The sequence below is a fragment of the Pinus tabuliformis genome, chromosome 2_2 (genome assembly GCF_031772625.1).
Source record: "Pinus tabuliformis cultivar Carrire ecotype Pingquan chromosome 2_2, CPIR1, whole genome shotgun sequence".
In the NCBI taxonomy this organism is placed as follows: domain Eukaryota; kingdom Viridiplantae; phylum Streptophyta; class Pinopsida; order Pinales; family Pinaceae; genus Pinus; species Pinus tabuliformis.
The window spans coordinates 98,916,600-98,939,604 of NC_142300.1; the positions used below are offsets into that span (position 1 = coordinate 98,916,600).

Consider the following 23,005-nt stretch of genomic DNA (forward strand, 5'->3'; position numbering starts at 1 on the left):
AATTATGTAAGAATATATACTTGTCCGTAGTATGACTTGCATCAGAAACCTAATATGCCTTGCTAACTTTGTGAAATTGCATGATTGTAAAAAATACAACAGTAAAACAGGCAAACCATTGAAAATTTGCCTCAAAAAATGTTTTTATTATTACAATTAGTTTCAGATAATTTCTTGTTGTTTAACCCAGGAGAGTTGCAGGCAAAGAAGTGGGTCATGGTAGTTAAATAGGTCATGGAGGGAGTTGTGTGTATAATAATCTCATCTTTGATCTTTAGATCTAATATTTGCTTAGATAACCAATATCAAATTTGAAAAGCTAGTGCATCTAACAGTCATTTAACAATCTCTTTAGATCACATATGGTGTGTAAGACTAATTGGCTATGCATAAAGATGTTACATTTGCTAATTAAGGTCTAGAATCTAGGTAAGACACTTAAACCTAAGGAAGGGTCTAGAATAGGAAAGTAATTGACTCACTCCAATTAAAAAAGAGCTTGCATGTTTGTGCAATGTCTAACAAAAATTAGTGTCTGGCCTCTACGTTGTAAACAATGATTTTTCTAGTCATAAAATAATGCCCACGTTTTTCTAAATATGTGTAGATTTGAGAACCTATGGAAGGCATTCCTGCACCCCCCTTGATTATGAATTAGACTTGTTCAGTAGAAACAGGTTTCAATCAACAAAACTTAATGATAATAGACTGTTAAATCTTCTCAAGTTAGCCCCCCTTATAGCTGAGATCCAAGTATATGATCATGTTAAGTTTTGGGCATATTTTCATTTCTGATTCACACTCTAAAAGTATCAACCTATTCTTCCTTTTTTAAATGTCATCTTTCAATTTCTAGCATAATCACTGTAACGGAATTCTATTTAATTTATTTGAGGATTTTAAATTATAGCAGTATTACTCTTATGTTGTGCAGTTAGTGGTTCAGTTGAAATTCATTTTTGATCTGACAGAATGTGTCTATGTGTAATAAACTAGGATAATTTTTGCCCTAGGATTTCCCTGTAGCAACAATTTTTTCCTCTCTAATACAACAGTTGATTCAATACAATTGTTAATCTGTCTCTTCTGTCAGTGTTATAAGAAATAAGGAGACATTCAACAGTTTAATTCCTTTGCAATAACAACGATTCCATATGCTTGACAGGACGACCAATATACAAATCCAGCAATTTATGTAATCCAATACAAACAATTTCAATTCTACAACTGATAAAACTACAGATAGCCACAGAACCAACTTGTACAAATTTAACTGTCTTAACTTGAAAGTCACAGATTTTTCAAATGAATTATGTTCTATATAAATTTCCCGCCTTGTTCTACTAAATCTGAAACTGTTACAGCTTCAGCCTCTTTCCTGAGTTGAATCCGAGTCACCACTTTATCTGCCAACTCCGACCTTTGCTGTAGGATTCCAACCGCAAAACAACCTGAATTGTGAAAGTGTGCCCTCGCTGGCCTGTCCAAGTGTGACTCCTTCACGGACCAAACTTCTGGGCTGCCTCGGGGTTCTCTTCCAACCACAGATCCACATACAAACCACAGAACCCGATTTCAGATCGTAAGTACAGGATCCATTCTTAAATTGCAGTCTCCCAAGCTTTCCTGACCAGGAACCCTAGTTTTTTTAGAACCTGTGTATACCAGAGGGTCGGAATTCCTTCTTTGCTGCCTTACCAGAGTTAGACTTCCCTCCCAAACTTGTCTGCTTCCAAGAGTAATGTTCTTCGCTGAGCCGGACACTTAGGAGGTAGATGGTAACCCTGCGGCTTCCAAGATAATGTTCCTGTGTCAAGACCTAGCCGAATTTTCCATACCTTCAAGAATTGCCCAGAACAGAATTTTGCCTTTCCTTTAATCACAGAACATAAGATCTTGTTGCTTCCAAGTGCCTCATGTTCATTAATCAAATCCAGACCCACAGAATTCGTTGCCCAGCCAAACCCTTTATCAAAAAAACAGAGAGAAGAAAGAGAGAGTCGTCATCTAGGATGGAATATTTCACCACCAAAATTGACCAGAGAAAAAGGGTGTTAAGACCTCAGAGCTAAAGCATAAGAAACATATAAATTGATACACACTTGATGCTTTAAATGAATTCAGTCCTGCTTTATTTATAGATTTTTTACCGGGGTTTTATCTTCTTAATTGATTGAGTAAACCTTACTCCAAACTCTAGTTTTGAGATTTTTCACCAAATTGTTCCAAAACTTGCCTAGTAATGGGTATTTTTGGTGTTTTTTCCCCCTATATAGAGGACTATAGCCTATGGGGATGGATAGGCTACTATGTCCCATTCGTCTTCAATTTGTAGAGGATGTTACAGTCCCCCCTACCTGAAATTGCTTGCCCTCAAGAAATTTCAATTTCGGGTGTTGCATAATTCGTTCTCCTTGCCATGTCGCATCCTCTTCTGGTAAATTCTACCATCTGATGAGATATTCCGGAATTACTCTCGGTCTTAACTTTTTTTCCTGCACAACTGTGATCATTTCTGGTTCTAGTTGCCGTTCTTCATCTAACGGTGGCAATTCGATAGAGGTGGTAACCTGCTGTGCCACAACGTTCTTGAGGCATGACATATGGAATACATTGTGAATTATGTTGTCGCTCGGTAGCTCTAACTCATTTGCTACTTCGCCAAATTTACAGAGAACTTTGTAAGGCCCATAAAACCTCGGCTTCAGTTTTTATGCTCTACTCCTTTTGAGTGTAGACTGTCTATAGGGTTGCAATCGCAAGAAAACTAGATCTCCTACCTCAAAACTGTGTTTTGTTCGATGTTGGTCTACATACATCTTTTGTCGATTCCAAGAAACTTGTATATTTTCTTTGAGCACTCTGAGGTTGTCCTGACTCTCTGGTATCCAATCTTTGGTGACGGGTGCCTTGTTGTCTCCAAAATGTCGATAAAGGACGATGCATCATATCCATACAGAGCTTTGAAATGTGTCATCCCAATGGATAAGTTGTAGGTGGTGTTGTAGCAATGCTCCCTAAGGTACAGCCACTTAATCCATGCCTTTTGCTGACCTGTCACATAGTTGCGTAGGTACCCCTCAATCCACTTATTCACAATTTTTGTTTGACTGACGATTTGAGGTTGATAACTAGTGCTAGGGGTTAATTCAAGTCCCACTACCCTGAAGAAATTCTGCCAAAATGCGCCCATAAATCTACTGACACAATTGCTGACTATATTCTTTAGCAATCCATGCAGTCTAAAGACTTCTTTGAAAAATAGTTTTGCCACTTGTTTGGTTGAGAAATCAATTGAGATGGCAAAGAAGTGTGTGAATTTAGTCAACCTGTCCACTACTGTGTATATGCAATGCTTACCTTGCGCTTTGGGTAATCCTGTGATGAAATCCATCGAGATGCTCTCCCATTTTTTGTCTAGGATTGGTAGAGGTTGGAGAAGACCTGCAAGATGTGTATGTTCAACCTTATTATGTTGGCATGTCACACATTCCTTGACATATGTCATCACATCTCCCTTGAGTCCTTTCCATGAAAATTGTTCCTGAATCTATCGATATGTCTTGAAGAGACCTTGATGCCAGTTGAGGGAACATCATGTGTGGAATTCATGGGATGATGGTATGATGACATAAAAGAGAAGCAAATCAAGGGACTGAAGCTCTTTCAATCAAGGAAGTTGCTGCAGCAAGCTAGATGACCCAAAGGAAAAATGAGGTATGTATGCTGACATTTGATATTGTGGTACTTATGTCATATGGTTGCAGATATCATGAACCACTGCTCTATCTTAAGAGCATGATTGAAAGAAAGGATCTCCTCCCTCAAGGGGATGCAGGAATGCATGGGCCACACATTCACTAGATAAAATCAACATTTTATGTCCTCATATGAGGTATGAGGTGGTTGACTACAATTGAGGAACTCTGATTGGAAGCTCCTGGGAATGAAATGTGTGAAGAAAGGAAGGAAGAGATTGTGGAATCTGTAACCATAGTAAAGGCAATCAACATCCGAAAGACCAAGAAGATTTGACTAGGATATCTCCATGGAAGATATGAAGACTCTGATGGAGTCTGAAAAAGAAAGAAACCCTTGACAATATATATCTTTGGGAGATGTGTCGATATTTATGCAGGATGTTGATGCAAACTAAAAGATGTCATGATGAAAGACCATCACAAAGGTAATGTTGATTTTAATGTTCATTCCTTCATTTTTTAATATTTGGATGGGCTTATGTAGGGCTGCCAAAGTAACATCTATGGATATCTCCCACCACTGATGCACATGTAGTAAGATGAAAGATCCTTGAGTAAACATGGCATGAAGATAGCAACATGGCATGAAGGAAGGCAATATATGGACTGATGGATCACTTTTCGATGATGTCACGGTTGACTCATGGATGAAAGTGATGGATGGTCTTTACCCTATGTAGAAGTCCCAAACATGAAGACTCCTAGATAATGAAAAGAAGTTCATGACATCGTGAAGAGGAGTTCTTCAAGCAGTTGGTTGTCCCATCATCTCCCCTTGAGAAGCTGTTGTAGGTCCCTAATTAAGGGGGAGCTTGGAAACAAGTTTCTTATTCCTAATCCAAGAGGGAGCTTAGGTACATTCCTTCCTTAGGAATGAGTACATTCCTTTATTGGAATAGATATGACCTCCCTAACTAAGAGGGAGAGATAGACACATCATTCTTGTCTTCACTTGGGAAGACAGAATAGAGGATTGGGTAAGCATCTGGCATCCGATGCTCTTTGAGGATGTATTAGGGCATCCAAGATAAGAGTAATAGTAGAGGACCAATATTCTTTGAGGATTGGGAATCCAAGATAGAATAGTCTTGGTGGAACACACCTTGAGAACTCAGTTGGGGTATGTTCCGAGAAAGACAATGATGAGGGTGTCCATACATCATTGGTCTTGCCAGCATTGTGCTCAGATCTCGTGGAGAGATAGAGCTGTTAGTCAAGGCCTTGCTACGTAACAACGTTGGTTGATATGATGCTATACAAATGGGTTACCAATCTGACTCTTCTTTTGAGAAATTCTTCAGATTGAGAATGACCAAGTACCATTATGAATACCTCCCTAGTTAAGAGGGAGTGTTGAAAAATGTAACTAGGTTCGGTCTTCATAATGACATATGTAAATGCGATTTTATGTAATTAATGTAAAGAAAAATAAAATTATTTTTGTAATACTTGTCTCATGGGTTTCATGAGCAAGGAATATTATTTTTAGTAATGGCTCCCATTGTGAGGCTTTAGGATTTGGTCATAACATCAAAGAGAGTCAATGTCATGTATGAAGGACCCTTCTTGGGCATGTTGCATTTTGTATGAGTCATTCCTCCAAGACAAAGCAAAGTCTCCTCCTACAAGTCGGCTTCAAAGGATAATAATATATTCATAAATGGACACGTCGGTTCACCACATGTCATGTCGGCCAATTAAGCATGGGCAACAACTATAAATAGGGAAGCTCAGCTCTATTTCAGAGACAGAAATTTAGACAAGGATTTTGGTGGTTTGCAATTCGGTTAAGGTCTGAAATAGAGTGTGAAGTTCACAAGAAGACAACATACTAACCAATGAGGAAGGGAAGAGGAAGATCGAACTTATTTGGAACTGTTTTCTGGGTAAACTCCTTCACACGTGTGGCAGAAACTAAGGTTTTTGTTGTAGGTACATCTGTTGCAGTAAAGGACAAGAAAGGGTCATCAAATCAGTCTTATTGTTGGTCGAGTTCATATAGAGAAGCCTCCAAGTATAGCAAAGGAAGGAAACTACTCCAATCTTGCTCCTACTCCTTAGACATGTGATTACAACAGTTCGAATTGCCGATCTGTGGGAAAGAGGCTGAAGTTTCAAGGTATCCGAGAAGTGCAAAAGAAAGAAGTTTGGACTAATATTGGCTTGGTCAAAAGAAAGCAGAAAAGAGAAGGAAGGATCTTGTGTCTTGGTCTTGGAGTGGCAAGTAGGTCAAGGGTCTTGGTCTTGGTATTCGACGTTTCCTCTCAAATAGTGAGAGGTTTTGGCCCTAGCTGATAGCCTATATTCTGTGTCTCTTGTCTCTTTATGGTTTATGCATTGGTAGTTGTTTGATGAAGAAGAACACTAATAACCTAAGTAAAGGAAGATCCTAATCTAAAGAAGTAAAAAACACTCATAAGCAATTACTAATAGAAGATAAATCACTTAAACTCTATGCCCTAGATTTCTCAACACGTCGTGCCTTCCAATTTTCTATGAGTTCCATGAGGGCACATGTTGCTGGTTCTGGAAAGTGCATTGGTCACAACGTTCTTCTTCCCCTTCACATACTCAATGTCAAAATCATAAGCTTGGATTTTGCCTACCCATTTTTGTTGCCGTTCGTTCAGGTCCCTTTGTTCCAAGAAATGGCACAAGCTGTTGTGGTTTGTTTGGACTATGAACATGTTTCCCACCAGATATTGTCTGAACTTTGCCAAAGCGTGTATGATAGCCAACATCTCCTTGTCATATGTAGAGTAGAGTCTTTCTAAATCTTTGAGCTTCGGACTTTCAAATGCGATGGGATGGCCCTTTTGCATTAAGACAACCCCTATTCCTTCCCCTGATGCATCGCACTCCAGTGTGAACGATTGACCAAAGTCGAGAAGGGCCAAGACTGGGCATGAGCTCATTATTTCTTTGAACTTGTTAAACGCCTTGTCAAATTCTTCTGTCCACCTGAATGCTCCCTTTTTGGTTAAGCCTTTCAAAGGTGCACTCAATTGAGAGAAACACTTAACGAAACGTCAATAGTAGCTACAGATCTTATGAAATCCATGTAACTCTGTTATGCTTTTGGGTGTGGCTCAATCCAATATCCCCTGCATCTATTCTGGATGAACCTGCACTCCCTTTGCGTTGATTATGTGCCCCAAATAAAGAATCTTTGTCAACCCAAATTCGCACTTTGATGCTTTGGCATAGAGCGATTGTTCCTGCATAAACTCAAAATTGTATCCAAATGCCTCAAATGATCATCCTATGTTTAGCTATAAATAAGGAGGTCGTTAAAGAACACTAATAAAAACTTCCTTAGTTGCTTGTTGAAGATATTGCTCATACACCATTGGAAAGTGGCGGGGACGTTGGTTAGCCTAAATGGCATGACCAAAAATTCAAAGTGCCCATAATGGCATCAAAATGTTGTTTTTGGCACATCCTCTTTTCAAACTCGGATTTTATGGTACCCTGATTGTAAATCAATCTTTGAAAGGTAAACTACTCCGTGATGTTCGTCCAATAATTCATCGATTATGGGTTAGGGTACTTATTTTTGATAGTTTTCTTGTTGAGAGCTCGGTAATCAATGCACATTCTCCACATGCCATCCTTCTTTACCAAGACCACAGATGAGGTGAATGGACTTGAGCTAAGTCTAATGTGGCCCATTTCTAACAGCTCTTGGATGGTCCTTTCTATTTCGTCCTTGAATTTCTTCGAGTGTTGGTAGGGCGTTGTGATCACAGGCTTAGCTCCCTCTTGTAGTTCTATAGTGTGCTCGAATCCTCTCTTAAGAGGCAATCTTGGAGGAATATCACCAAACACTAGAGCATGCTTGTAAGTACTTGTTAAATATCTATCCTGTATTGCGGCTTGTCATTGTCGGGGGTCTTTTGGCTCATCACCTTGCATTCAACTGCGTATGCGATATTTCCATGCTTGAATAGGGCCTCCATCCTTCTAGCTGAAACGACCTGTGGGTTGCCATTTGTCATACCTCTCAAGACTACCCCACTGCTATTTGGTGCTTTAAATTCCATCTCCAGTGCTTGGTAGTCCTTTGTGTGCTTGCCCAACAAATACTACCATTGAACCCTTAATATCATATTGAGATCTGAAAGGTCTATTACATAGAAATCACTAGTAAAAGTGTAGTTACTGATGGTTATGCTCAAACCTAGGATCATTATCAAGGGATCATTCGTATATAATCCAAGGTGTACCCATCCGCAACTATCACATCCAAGCCTTCGAACTCTTTGGTAGGAAGTCCCCTTTTGGTACTAGTGTTGCATCATGAAGTTGTGTCTGGCTTCTCCATCAAATATTGTTGTGATGCCTTGTCCTTTGACGACTCCTTTGACCCTGAAGGTGTAGTATTTGGGCATGCCTGAAAGGGTTACAATCTTAACCTGTGGTGGTGACATCGTTTCTCCGTTGGGCCTTTCCTCTCCTTTCATTTCTATTCATGGTGGTTCCTCCTTGGGGCTACTAGTCTTTTCTTCTTCCTTTTCTTATTTTTGTGGTGGTTCTTCTTCGATATTCGGAGTGGTCTCCTCTTCTTCTTCCTCTTCTTCACAAACCACTTCGATGTAGTGAATCTTTCCTTTACCTAAACAGCGATGTGCTGGTTCCCATGGCTCCTTGCAATGAAAACATAGCTTCTTTCACTTGAATTCACTTTATGTTTCTTCATCTAGCTTGTCCTTTCCAATCACGTTAAAAGGGCTTGTTCTCCTTATCTTTTCAAAGGAATGAAAGTCTTGGATGGAGCCTTAGACTTAGTGGCTGCATTTCCCATATCCTGAATCTTCTTGATAGCCTCCTGAAGAGTCGTGGGGTTGAATGCCTTGACCCACCCTTGTAGGGTTTCAACTAATGCCTCAGTGAAAAGCATGACTAATCGTTCTTAAGATATATCTATCACCATGACTGTGGTACGTTCAAATTCTATAATAAAGGCTTCATGTGACCCTATCTACTTGAGTAGAGCCAATTTTCTGAAATGGATGTCCGAGTTTTTCTGATCAAATCTTTCTATTTGCGTTTGTGTAAAATCTTCATACAAAGTGATATTGGCATGCCCTAGAGTTACTAGTACATGATACCACCATTCATGCGCTTCCCCTTCTAGATGTAATGCAGAAAATTGGATTGCATGTGCTTCAGCCATTAGATTGAGACTGAAGTAGGTATCCAATTTTTCCACCGAACACCTTGTTGTACATTTAGATGATCCATCAAATGAGGGTAGCGGAAGCTTACTCACCTCCCATGCCAGTTCAGTATTTGGTTGTCCCGTGGGTCTATTTTTGTATCTGAAATTGCTATATGCATTGAAATACATGGTTGCTCGAGTGTTTTCCTCCAACCTTGCGTAATCCCGAACATATTCATTAAGAAGTTGATTCGGCTCAATCGTTTCTTGGGTTGTTGTCCCTTGATTGTTGGTGAATTGTGGGAGTAATAGTCGGTCTCTTCTTCCGTTGTTTGCTCGGTTATTGGATGGACCAAGATTATGGTTACCACTACCTTCAGTTGTGGTTCTGTTGTTGGCAGTAGCATTTTGTTGCCATGTGAGGTGAATGATCAGTTGGGCGATTTGTTGTTGTCCCTAGGCCAATACTTGTGCTATTTCCCACTAACCCTGAATCACTTGTTTCCTTTGTTGATGCATTTGTTGTTGTCCCTGGATTAATTCATGTAAAAAAATGCGAAAGTCATATTCTTCTTGTGCTGCTCTATGTCTAATGGTTGAATGATGGGTATTCCTCCTTCATCTTACTGTGACATATCTTGTATCTGTAGGAAGCATACAAGGCTCATATACTCATAGTTGGCAGGATGATTTGCGCTCTGATACCACTGCAATAAACTAGGGTAGTTTTTTCACTAGGATTTCTCTGTAGCGACAAATTTTTCCTCCCTGATACAACAGTTAATTCAATACAATTGTTAATCTATCTCTTCTTCTCTCAATGTTGTAAGAAATAAGGGGATTCAATAATTCAATTCCTTTGCAATAACAACAATCCCATATGCTTGACAAGACGATCAATATACAAATCCAACAATGTATGTAATCCAATACAAACAATTTCAATTCTACAACTGATAAAACTACAGATAGCCACAAAACCGACTTCTACAAATTTAACTATCCTAACTCAAAAGTCACAGATTTTTCAAATGAATTTTGTTCTATATAAATTTATGGCCTTGTTCTACTTGTACTAAATCTAAAATTGTTACAGCTTCAGCCTCTTTCCTGATGTTGAATCTGAGTGACCACTTTATCTCCCAACTATGACCTCCTTTATTGTAGGATCCCAACTGCAAAACAAGTCGAATTGTGAAAGTGTGCCCTCGCTGGCCTATCCAAGCATGACTCCTTCACAAACCTAACTTTTGGGCTGCCTCCGAGTTCTCTTCCAACCACAAATCCACATTCAAACCACAGAACCTGATTTTAGATCATAAGTACAAGATTTGTTCTTAAAATGCAGTCTCCCAAGCTTTCCCAACTAGGAACCCTAGTTTGTTTAGAACTTGTGTATGCCACAGAGGATCAGAACTCCTTATTCACTGCCTTACCAGAGTTAAACTTCCCTCCCAAACTTGTTTGCTTCTGAGAGTGATGTTCTTCACTAAGTCGGACACTTAAGAGGTTGATGGTAACCCTGTTGCTTCCAAGATAATGTTCTTGTGTTAGGACCTAGCCGAATTTTGTAGATATTCTTCAAGAATTTCCCAGAACAAAATTTCGCCTTTCCTTCAATCACAGAACATAAGATCTTGTTGCTTCCAAGTACCTCTTGTTCATTAATCAAATCAATGCCCACAAAATCCATTGCCCATCCAAACCCTTGTATCAAAAGAATAGAGAGAATAAAGAGAAAGTCATCAACTAGGATGGAATCTTTCACCACCGAAATTGACCAGAGAAAAAGGGTCTTAAGACCTCAGCGCTAAAGCTCAAGAAACATGAATTGATACACGATTGATGCTCCAAATGAATTCAATCCTCCTTTATTTATAGATTTTCTAGAGGGGTTTTATCTTCTTAAGTGATTGAGTAAACCTTACTCCAAACCCTAGTTTTGTGTTTTTTCTCCCAATTGCCCCAGAACTTGTCCAGTAATGTGTATTTTTGGGGTTTTCTCCTCTTTATAGATGATTATAGCCTACGGGGATGGATAGGTTATTATGTCCCATTCGTCCTCAATTTGTAGAGGACATTATAGGCCCCCTGCCAGAAATTGCCTGCCCTCAAGTAATTGCAAATTCAAGTGTTGTGAAATTCATTCTCCTTCCCACATCGCATCCTCTTCTAGTAAATTCTTCCATTTGATGAGATATCCCGAAATTACTCTCCCTCTTAACTTCTTTTCACGCACAAACATAATCGTTTTCAGAATCAATTCCAGTTGCCCTTTCTTTTTTTAATTGTGGCAATTTGATAGAGGTGGTAATTTGTTGTGCCCAACCTTCTTGAGGCATGACACATGAAATAGATTGTGAAATATGTTGTCACTTTGTAGCTCCAACTGATATGCCACTTCACCATTTCTACAGAAAACTTTGTAAGGCCCATAAAACCATGGCTTCAATTTTTCTGCTCCACTCTTTTTTAGTGTAGATTGTCTGTAGGGTTGCAATCACAAGAAAACTAGATCTCCGACCTCAAAACTGTGTTTCGTTCAATGTTGGTCCACATACATCTTATGTCAGTTCTAAGAAACCTGTATACTTTCTGAGGATGTCCTATCTCTCTGGTATCCAATCTTTGGCAAGGGGTGCCTTGTTGTCTCCAAAAATTATGTTGATAAAGGATAGTGCATCATATCCATATAGAGCTCTGAAGGGTGTCATCCCAATGGATAAGTGGTAGGTGGTGTTGTAGCAATGCTCCCCAAGGTACAACCACTTAATCCATGCCTTCTGCGAACTTGTCACATAGCTTCGTATGTACATCTCAGTCCACTTATTCACAATTTTTCTTTGACCATTAGTTTGAGGGTGATAACTAGTGCTAGGGGTTAATTGAGTTCCCACTAGCCTGAAAGCTCCTCCCAAAATGTGCCCATAAATCTACAGTCACGATCGTTGATGATATTCTTTGGCAGTTCATGTAGTCTAAAGTCTTGTTTGAAAAACAATTATACCACCTGTTTGGCCAAGAAATCAGGTTAGTGTTGAAGGCTCGAAACGCTTGCCTCAGCATTATAAAGGAGACTACCTGATCAGGAACTTAAAGCAACTCCTTTTCCGTTTGGAATGGTGGTTCCAATTGGTTAAACTAGGTCTAGTTACCTTCTCTCTATCTCTGTTGGCTTAAAGTATGTCTTTTTCTTACCAATAGAGAAGAGACATCAGATCAGCCCTCTTGCTGAGGTCAGGCAAGAAAATGATCCTTAAGCTGATCTAGGGCTCAACCAAGCCACAACTAAAGTTTGCCTTTTCCTAAACCTATCTCGATTAGGAAAATGTAGATCTAACCCAATTGAAAGAAAAGTAGTTAAATGATTGGGATTTTAAGCATGTCTGACTTAAGATGAATATGTAGCTAATGAAGTAGTTCAATTAACTAATATTATGATTGCCAGACATGTTGTTCAGAGATTTATTAACCATGAATAATAAACCAAAAACATTAGGAAGTAATTCGCATAATGTTAATGGAAATTAAAACAAAATTAGATATCAGATTTCTGAGTAAATAGTTACTCAGGAATCTGATCTTAATACATTAGAGCAAAAAGACCCCATTGACAACAGATTTATGAGACAAACATATTAGATAGCTAATGTTGTAAGGCATGAATTCATATTGACAATAGTGCATAATATAAATCCAATTAACATAATTATGCCATCAAAAATGAAATTCATATTAAAAATAATAGTATTTCTAATACAAACTAATTTGTGCCCGTTCTCCTGCTCTGTTCTTTGAATCCGATCTCCTAATATCTCCTCCAAAGCATAAACTTTGTTGTTAAAATAGAGAGTTGCAATAGTGCAAGCTTTGTCTCCCATACACAGTTCAAATTTGCAAAAGATAAATCCCAATATTCCTCAGATCTAAGATTTTACTCTCCTTTCACCTACAGCTCCAAACCCCTATTAAATTAGTGCTATAAGAATCATAAAGTTGCAAAAGGGAGAAGCCTTTTGCGCATTCTACACACCCTTATTTATAATTACAAAAATGAATTCCAAATAGGAGAATTGTTGAAGAACAAATCTGCTCCAACAATTTTCATTGCGCAAAATTCTTTTTATTCTATTGTTGGAGCAATTCCATTGATTGAAATCTTCGCTTCCTCATCTCCTCAACTGTCTCCTGCCAAAAACAATCAAAATTTAATTAAAATGCAAATTAAAATAAAAAAGACCAAATCTGGAAAACAAAATATCTCCAATCAAAACTCAATTAAATAAATAAATAAAAGGAAATCTGAGCTTTCCATTGATCCTTGTAAATATCTTATTGGTCAAAGAAAACATAGTCGAATGGATCTGTACTCAATAGAGACTATGAGCAAATGAAAATGCAAAAAATAAAACTCAGAAAATTATTTTTGTTTACAAATTCGGAGCTTGATTTTCTACTAAATTTTAGACTCGTTAAATGACCAAGTCTTGTCATGCAACCACTTTATAAATATTCTCCATGATTTTATCTATCCAACGAGTCATCTTGGGCCTCCTTTTGTCAAATAGAACTCAACTTATGAGCTTCCAAAGTTGAAGTATTATATTTGCTAGAATTCTGGAAAAATTGCTGCCTACGCCAAAAATAGGAAATTTTAATTAAAAATCTAATCCTAAATTAAATTAATAGTTACTACTTAATTAATATCAATTTAAAAATATTAAATTAATTACAGAGTAATTATATACAATTAAAATAAATTTTAATTAATTAAAAATTAATTACGATTATAATTAAATTATAATTTTAATACATTTTATAATAAAAACTCATTACAAATCTCACGTGGCTTTTAGATCCATGAATGGATCGAAAATAAATGGAGGAGGTTTTAAACGGAGGAGAAGCGTTATAGCGAGAGGCATAAGGTGACCTTTGTTAAATTAAAATGAGCATCGTATATATCGAATATCGGGAGTTTTGAAATGAGATATTACAATATTATATAAAAATGTTGATGTATGTTATTCTGATATCAGAACTTTTATATCGGAAAAAAAATTAATATCAAAACTTCTAAAACTTTTATGTTTGGGATTTTTTATATCGGAAGTTTTCTATCGAGATTTTTGATATTGGGATATTTAATCGGGACTTTTGATATCGGGATTTTTATTGAAGAGAGGAGGTGAGGTGAAGTAGGACTCATCTATTATAAACTACAACCACTTGGTAATTAAAAATCTGATAAAATGAACTACAACCACTTTGCAATTTTGAGATTTCAGGTTTCGTAATTCCTCTTAAAATTGGGAATTGGATTAAACTACTGAGATCCCGAAAATACATAATTTTAATTGTTCTACAATTTGGCTGCAACGATTTTGTAGGACCGTTTGTGAAAAATGAAATAATTAGTCAAAATTAACTAGGAATTAATATTTACAATCAGTTACTAATTTATTTACAAAAATTAAAATAATATACATGTACATTTTTTAACCTAAGCGATAAAACTTATTGAACTTTAGATGAGCACCATTAGCAAACCGTGTAACCAAATGAGATGAAACAGGTACTGATGAAAAGCTAGCGAAAATTCGAACTCAACGAAGCAGTCAAAATAGAAATCCGTTGAAAATGAAAAATTGGCAAAATTGTAAGACACTTCACAAAAAAAATAAAATAAGAAAGGTAATCTAGCCAAAAATTTATGGAAAGGGTCCCTATTATTTGAAATAAATAAGTCAAAAATGTGGGGGGGGATGAGTTTTCACGACAACACTAGCAACACACAGGGAAATACCAGTTATCTCTGGTTAAAGATAGTGAACCTTAGTTTACCTAAAGCTTACAAATAATAGATTCCATTGAATCGTCAAACAATAAAACACTTCCACGGGTCCCACATGAATAGATTAAGCAATATGAGTTTGAAGAGATAAGCACTCAAAGCAGACTTGAGTAAAAATCATGAATCCAAAATTTTGGGAAGAAAATATTTTAAAATTAACTCATATGAGAAATAGAAAAAGGTACGGGTAGGAGTTTTTGATAAAACATATATCCATTGTTATGAATAGTCTCTGACATCACTTCGCTATTAGTGAGCTTGAACAATATCCTGGCAAAGTTGTCTTTTATGCCATACAAGCCTAATCCACTGCTAACAAGCATCCATAGCCCCGACAGGTTTACTTGTATTTCCCATGCTTCCTCTTTTAATCACTCTTTTGATAAGCACATTTGCCAGCTTTAGTTTATGATGTACCTGAGTGAAAGCGGTGGGATGGTAATAGAGACTTATGTTAATGGATATAATACTTCCATAATGTTGACTCCAAATTCTTTTCCTGCGACTATCAATCAGAGGCTTTTATAAAGTGGAGGGGTGGTAGGGATCCATTGAGTTAAACTCAGGTGAGTTCTTTCCTTGAAAAGATGAACCATATCACTTAGAAAGGATGTGTGTTCCTCCATGAAAAAATTCATCGAAATAGACAGAATAAAGATTTTTGATGTATGCCAACCACTGTTGGGTGAGGAAAAGGCCTTCCACATAAATCATGGCGGAGTCACCAAAATCAAGCCAAAACCAATCGTGAAAGGGAAAAAAAATAAAAAATGAAGTGAAAAAGAAATCAATCAAACTCCAAAAATGTAAAAATAAAGAAAGCAAAAGCTAAAAGAAAAATCCCAAGTTTCAAGAACCAACTCCAACAAGATTAACTATAAAATGTTTTAACAAACAAATAAAAAAAGAAAATCATGTTTGTTCATTTTATGTTGAGAATCTAGCAAATTTTATCTTGTGGACTTATAAGCGATTAAGCTTCTGAAATTAAAGGGTGAATAACATTGATGAGATATAATAAGCTAAATGAGAAGTCTTTGCTTGTTGCAAATTTTCGCGTTTCAAAGCAAAACCTACATAAAAGCATCTCAACCAGTTTTTGATAAAAGGAATGCTTAAGAAACGGATTAAAGGTTCTGAAACTTTCCAGTTTAGATGATTTGATGAGGATCATTACTGCGTCTCCCAAAAACTTGAAAGAAAACCAAACAAAGGAGAATGAGCTCGAAATCTGATCTGGTAAAGGCGTGAAAAGTTTATGAAGAATTGCAAAACAGAGTTTTATATCAATAAAAACTAAAAACAAAATTGAAACCAAAAGTAAAGAAATGGAAATGAATGAAAGTGGGCATATGAAACTTACCATTAGAAAATTTCATTTGATCTTACCTAGGAGATATCATTTTCTCCAACAAATGATAACCTCTTCTTTCAATTAGAATTAAAATCATGAAGAAGTTGAATTTTCTAAAATTTCATTGACTCAAAATCATCATTTATGAAATCTTAACTAAAGCAAGCAATAAACTAAAAGAAAACAATGTTTCATTGGGCAAGTAGTAAACTAAAAGAAAACAATGTTTCATGTCCAATGAATCTGAAGTAAATAAAATCCATCAGCAATGAGAATGATGATGTGTTTTTGCAGCGATGATTGTTCTGTTAATATTTCAAATTTCATATTCACCCCACGATTCTCGTAAATTTTCACGAATCAAGACCAAGTCCAAAACAATGTAATGCATATGTGTAAATGGAGAGGTCTTGAAATTTTGTATGCTAAATATAGAGTGATATATCAAAACTCAAATAAAAAAGAAATCAAACATGATTTTACCATGATCTATTACCTTTACCTATTCCAAATTCCTTACCAATTGTTGCATTACCATAGTGGCTGCTCAAGAGTGCCTTGAAAAACAAATGAAGATGCACATTAAACGATTACTGAGATAATGAAATGGGCATCCAATAGTGGGACAAAGGCAGAAACATGAACGAACCACAAATGATGAAATTTTCATTAGCCAGGTAGATTGTCAAAAAGAGTAATAAGAGGCCCATGTGCACACACCGTGAAGAATGTATATCTCCAAAGTCACAAAGTCATCTCGAGGAATGAATGCTTGGATTTGATGAAATTATAATTAAAATACATCCAAGCTCTTGACCACCATGGTAACATGAACGTAAGCATATATATATATACAAAGATAATCAAATAAGACTTCATGTGAGCATAGTGAAAGATCAAAATGAATTGACCAAAGACTATGCGAATACTTAATCTGATATTTTGACATTCCAAGGTTTGAGAGAATCAAAGCGATAGGTAAGAGCTCCAATAAACAAGACTTCAAAAATGGGAACAATTCTCTGATAGATAAAATTTTGATAAATGAAGTCTTTGTTATTTGAATGTTTTCGACGGAAATTATTTTCGAAAGTTTAATTGATTTTCACTTCTGGTATTAAAAGTCTCAATATAAATATTTGTTGTAAAACTTTTAAATAAGAGTTCTGATAAAAGGAAGTCCAGAATTAACATTATATCAGAACTTGGATACAGTAATAGCTCAATATGACTTACGAGATTCTGAGATCGAGGAATTTGATCAGATAAAATAAAATAAGACTCATGGATCTCAGAGAAATGCCTCAGAAAGTGTTTTCAAATGGTTCTGATATATCATGAACCCAAGAATCTAATATCAGAAAGTGAATAATATAAAATCGGGATTTTGATAATTACCAGATAGAGGCCCCGAATTAATTCAGAAGAAGAAATGCGATTGAAACATATGTAAAATGAATGAGCGCAATGGAAAAGGTTTTAACTCAACCGACAAATGTAAGATTTGGAATAGGTATAGATAAAATCATGGATAAGATCATTTCTACAAGAGTTTTGTACAAATTTTCCTCTGTTTGTAGCAAATTTGAGCAATAAAGAGTCTAAGCATTTAATTTCAGCTGCATCGATGAGAGGCAAAATATGATTATTGGCTCATATTGCTAAATGTACAAAGAAAGAAAAATATGAATAGAAGCAAAACTAATTAATACCCAAATTCTGATGAAACAACAAATACATCCCTGGACATGTTGCAGATTAAAAAGGGTTGACGGCTCACTTATCTCAAATCTCCAAAATCAAGTCAATGAAGACTTGCAAAATAAACAAAACATAAATAAGAAGTAAACTATGAAAAAGAGAAAACTAACAAATAAAGATGAACCTATTAATGCATACCTGGAAGAATATTGACTATAAGTTTACCTCATAAATCTTCAAGTTATCCCATGCATTTATCAAAATTCACATATGTTCAACATCATCTACTTACTCAATCTAAAATGCTAAGTAATGAACTTTCAAATTGCATCCACCTCACATTTATATCAGAGGACAAGAGTGGTGAAAATAAGCTTTTTAGAAATACTTGTGAATCAAAAATTGTCAAGACAACAATTCCTTGGAATTTCTTCATATATAATTTTATTACAAAAAACATTTTTTAACAATGTAATGAAATTTTGCAAAAAACAAGACAATCAAGCACTTCAAAAGTGTGTATGATCTGATTATATAAGAACTCTGATATGTTCTAAGCCACTTTGCTAAAAAATGAAAGGGGATGCCAAGAAAAACTCGGATTCATTACTTGCTTATTAAAAAACTGCAATAATGAAATAAATGAAAATAGTAAAAGAATCTAAATTTAAAATAATCTATTCCTAATTCTAACTGAATGAAAAGAAAGATGACTAGGTATAGTCGTATTTCTAGTGTAACCACTCTCTCATTCAAAAGAGAAGATAACATGCTAGATTCTGGAAATGCATTTTCAGTCTTATGTACATATGTTAAATTATTAACAAGATTCAATATAGGATATCTTTCCAAATGTCTTTCAAATGTGTCAATGAAATATGGATGGAAGTCTGATAGATTCAACGGAAGATCATTAATTGAATTAAATCGTTGGTCATACTGTGAAAATACACTTTTGTTGGCATTGGTTTTGAGAGGAAATGATCAAGTGATAAAAGATGAACATCAATTGGAATTGGAAGAGTAATAGCTCTTGATGTTCATGATTATGATTTGGAACTTAATTTTCCCATTCAGGCAATGCATCAATTGAGTGTTCAATACTGAACTGCTCAATATGTCAGCGTAAAATATCTAAAAACTGAAAAATGAAAACAAAAAACAAATCTGAAATCAAACAAAATAAATGAAGGAAAAAACACAAAATGAAATCACTATTTATGGTAGTATTACAATTATTGTTATAACACAATTGGGACTGGTTTGAAGTAATTTCCTCTTCACAAGGAGTAACCAAAATAATGGAATTAAAATGATCGTCAACACCAACTTCTGAATTAGGGGGAGGGTCAGGACTATGAATAGGAATGATAGCTTGATCATCATAAGATTCATAGATTGGGATGTGTTCTTGAATGTTGAAATCATGAGTATGATTAAATGTTTGAAAATGAGAGTTAATTGGAACAATTTTTGTATTGAGTTTCTCTTCATTTTCAAGTATAGTTTGATTTGGAACATGAGGATTTAGTAGGGAAGGAGACAAATCAACATCCTCAATGTCAAAGAAGTCCATAAATGACTTCAGAGCATTCACTTGTATTCTCTTTATTTTCATCTGATGTATCAAAACAAAAAGGAATATTAAGCACATGTTATCAATATCAGAAGAATGACCAATAATTGTCTCTCTATCTTGATAAAAATTAATAAGAAATACATTTATATCAACCTCTCCGTTTTCTCATTTCTAAAATAACATTGAAGCAAAGGGGATAAATGGCTATTAGCAAAAATATCAGGGTAGAGGTAAAAATGAGAATTGGAAGCAATGAATTTGAAAATATCTCTATTTGTAGATTCTTGTAAATTTTGTCCATTGCAAATTTCAGATTTTAGATCATTTACTTGGCTAATTGTTCTTTCTTGAAGAATGTTCTTTAGTTTCCCTGAATTTAGTATTTGATCAGCATGAAAGAATTCAGAAATTTCTGTAGGATTGCATATTGTTGAAAACTTCAATTTCTGTCTGTACTTGCTGATTTATAATCTGATTTTTTGAATTTAATTCATAGTGATTTTCAGATTTCATGGCAAATGGTTCTTCAAGTTTGTTATTGATTTCTTCTTGTATTTGTTTATCAAATTCTTGCAAGATTTGTGATAATGATTCATTAGCATGATTATCATTAATACTGTAAGAGGTGTGTACTAGATTTAAGAATTTATCATACATGGCTGAGGCCACTTCATCATGGTTAATATGCACCTCTATATCAGAATTTTTGATAATGTTAATAGAAGTTGAAGGAGAGTCATCAAAGCTTGCAATTGTTACATACGGATTTGAAATGGGAGGAAGAGAACAAACATATTGAAACCAATCCATTAATTCATTGTCTGAAGGTTTATCTTCAGCTTTGAATCTCAAGCAAATTTGTTACGAGTTGATCCCAATTCATTGTCTGAAGGTTTATCTTCAGTTTTGAATCTCAAGCAAATTTGTTACGAGTTGATCCCAATTGTGAATAGAGGCAACTGGAAGAGCTTGACATTAGTTTCTGGCTTTTCCTGAGAATGTAAGAGTAAAAATCTTGCATCGAATACCTTCATCAATATCATGAAAATTAGAATTTGCAAAATTTTGAATAAATTGCAAGGCATGATCAAATGCAGAAACATTCATCTTACCGTTAAACTTTACCTTTGAGAAGTGTCTTACTATTTCCAGTGGAGTATTAGCAAATGCGCGTTCAAAGATACAACTCCAAATTGGAAGTTTAAGAGGAGCCATTATGATTAAAATAAAACTTTAAAATACAAAAACTTCAAAAGACAACAAGTCTTAAAGCCCTCATTCTAGCGCCATAAATGTTGCAGGCTTGAAATGTTTGCCTCAACATTATAAGGGAGACCACCCGATCGGGAACTTAAAGTAGCTCTTTTTCTGTTTGAAATTGTGGTTCCAACTTGTTAAACTAGGTCTAGTTACCTTCTCTCTATCTCTGTAATTAATGATCTTCAACAATGATAGATTGCTGTTAGAACATATCCGCAACTTTGTACAAAACCATACAAATGCCCTCACTATCTACAATGAGTACAACAATCTATCATTATTGAATATTGTGGATACACGATTTGCCTCTTCATTCATCATGTTGAAGAGGTTGAGGGAGGTCAAGACCGCTCTTGGGGCCATGTTTTTTTCAGAGTTTTGGTCTTTTTGGAGAAAGACAGATCAAGTAGCCTCTAAAAGAGTGAAGGACACAGTGCTAGATGATGCTTGATGGGAGAGGGTAGATATAATTATTCAGATCATGGACCCTATCATTTCTTTGTTTTGATTTGCAGAGGTTTATGAGGGATGGGATTCCATGATTGAGTTTGTGAGGAGCATTATTCTACAGAGTGAGTGCCTTGAGTGTGAGACATCACCAAAGGCCTTCTGTGGTACTATACAGGGTATTCTTGTTAGCAGATGAGACAAGAATTGCACACCTTTACATTGTTTGGCTCACTCATTGAACCCAAAATACTACAGCCATGAGTGGCTGAATGGTTGAGCTTCCCGCAAATTCCCTCCTCACATGGATGGTGAAATCTCACAGGGGAGGACAGATGCATTCAGGCGGGTTTTTCAGGATATAGCATTGCTTGATGAGTTGGAGGATGCCTTTGCAGAGTTTTCCATTGGCACTAGTTGATTTGCAAGATATGATATGATTAGAGACAGGGGGGCTAAGAAGCCCTATTCTTGGTAGGCAAATCATGGGGCAACAAGCCCTTCTCTACAACAGTTAGTCATGAGGCTCCTCTCTCAGGTGGCTTCATCCTCTTGTTACGAGAGGAATTGGAGCACATATTGGAATTTGTATAGTGTTAAGAAGAGCAGGCTTGAGCAGTCTAGGGCAGAGACAATGGTGTATGTGCACACCAACCTTCGTCTTGGAAAGACAAAGATGTGGGATGTCTTTCCTGATGATATGGGTCTGGACAGCAGTGTTGAGTTGGCGTTGGCCAACATGGATCTCAATGATCTAGTGCTAGAGCTTGTTAGATTTGATGATGGTGATAATGTAGAGAGGTCATCCTCCACACCAGCAGATGCAGAGGCGACTTTGGATACAGGGGAGGAAGTTGCAGTGAAGGAGAGCAGTGGTGACCATGATGATGAGGACAGTGATGCTGATTTTGATGTTGACTATGAAGATTGATGACTCATGAGTCATGAGCTACCTACTGCTTTGAGGCTTGTATACTTGTAGTTGTTTTGTATTTTCTATTTCTATTTTCCATTGGCATTGCACTACCTATGTAACACATTTTGATTTTGATGACTTAATGAGAAAACTACAACTATCAGTATCTTTATCTTACTATCTTGTCTTTCTCCTATTGGATCATTGATGAATTGAATATGTATTATAATTTATCATTTATGAATTTTGGAATTTATGATTCATTGATTTATCATTTATATGTCATGTCACAAATTACAGTTGTATCTGAATTTTGTATGTACTATGCATGCTATAATGTTACTAACTTACTTTGTAAACAATAAAAATTACATCTAGATGAAGATCTATGTTTGAAATCAATGAATTTGTATCATGAATGAGAATTTGTGTAAGAAATATCTAATTTTTAATATATATATATATATATATATATATATATATAAATATATATATATATATATATATATATATATATATATATATATATAACGTATCTGAACATGTCTTATTCTGGGGGGTCAACGTGTCCGAATCCGACACTCGAATCCCCATATCCAACGAATCCTGAACCCACATGATAGTTTTCTTGTTGAGTGCTCGATAATCAATGCACATTCTCCACGTGCCATCCTTCTTCTTTACCAAGACCATAGATGAAGTGAATGGACTCGAGCTAGGTCCATTAGAGAAATTTTGAGGTCTAAAATGGACCTCCTAAGGAATATTATAATATAATAGTGGAAATAATTAAATAAGGTTAGATTACATATCAAATTTTAGAGGGAAAAAAATCTACTTTTTCAACTCGTATTTTCAACTTATCCCACGACGAGTTTACTCAAAGTTCGAGTGGGAGCACTCGTTGGATGTGGAATCTAATTCTTCATCGAAGGAGTACCCATGTTGCATACTTTTGATGGACCTTGCTAC

General features: G+C 35.9%; 1 protein-coding gene across 2 annotated transcripts in view; it reads left to right on the forward strand.

Annotated features, from left to right (window-relative positions):
* The window catches only part of LOC149191584 (1,4-alpha-glucan-branching enzyme 2-2, chloroplastic/amyloplastic-like), a 425,710-nt gene that overhangs the window by 397,673 nt on the left and 5,032 nt on the right, over positions 1–23,005 (forward strand). The window lies entirely within an intron of this gene.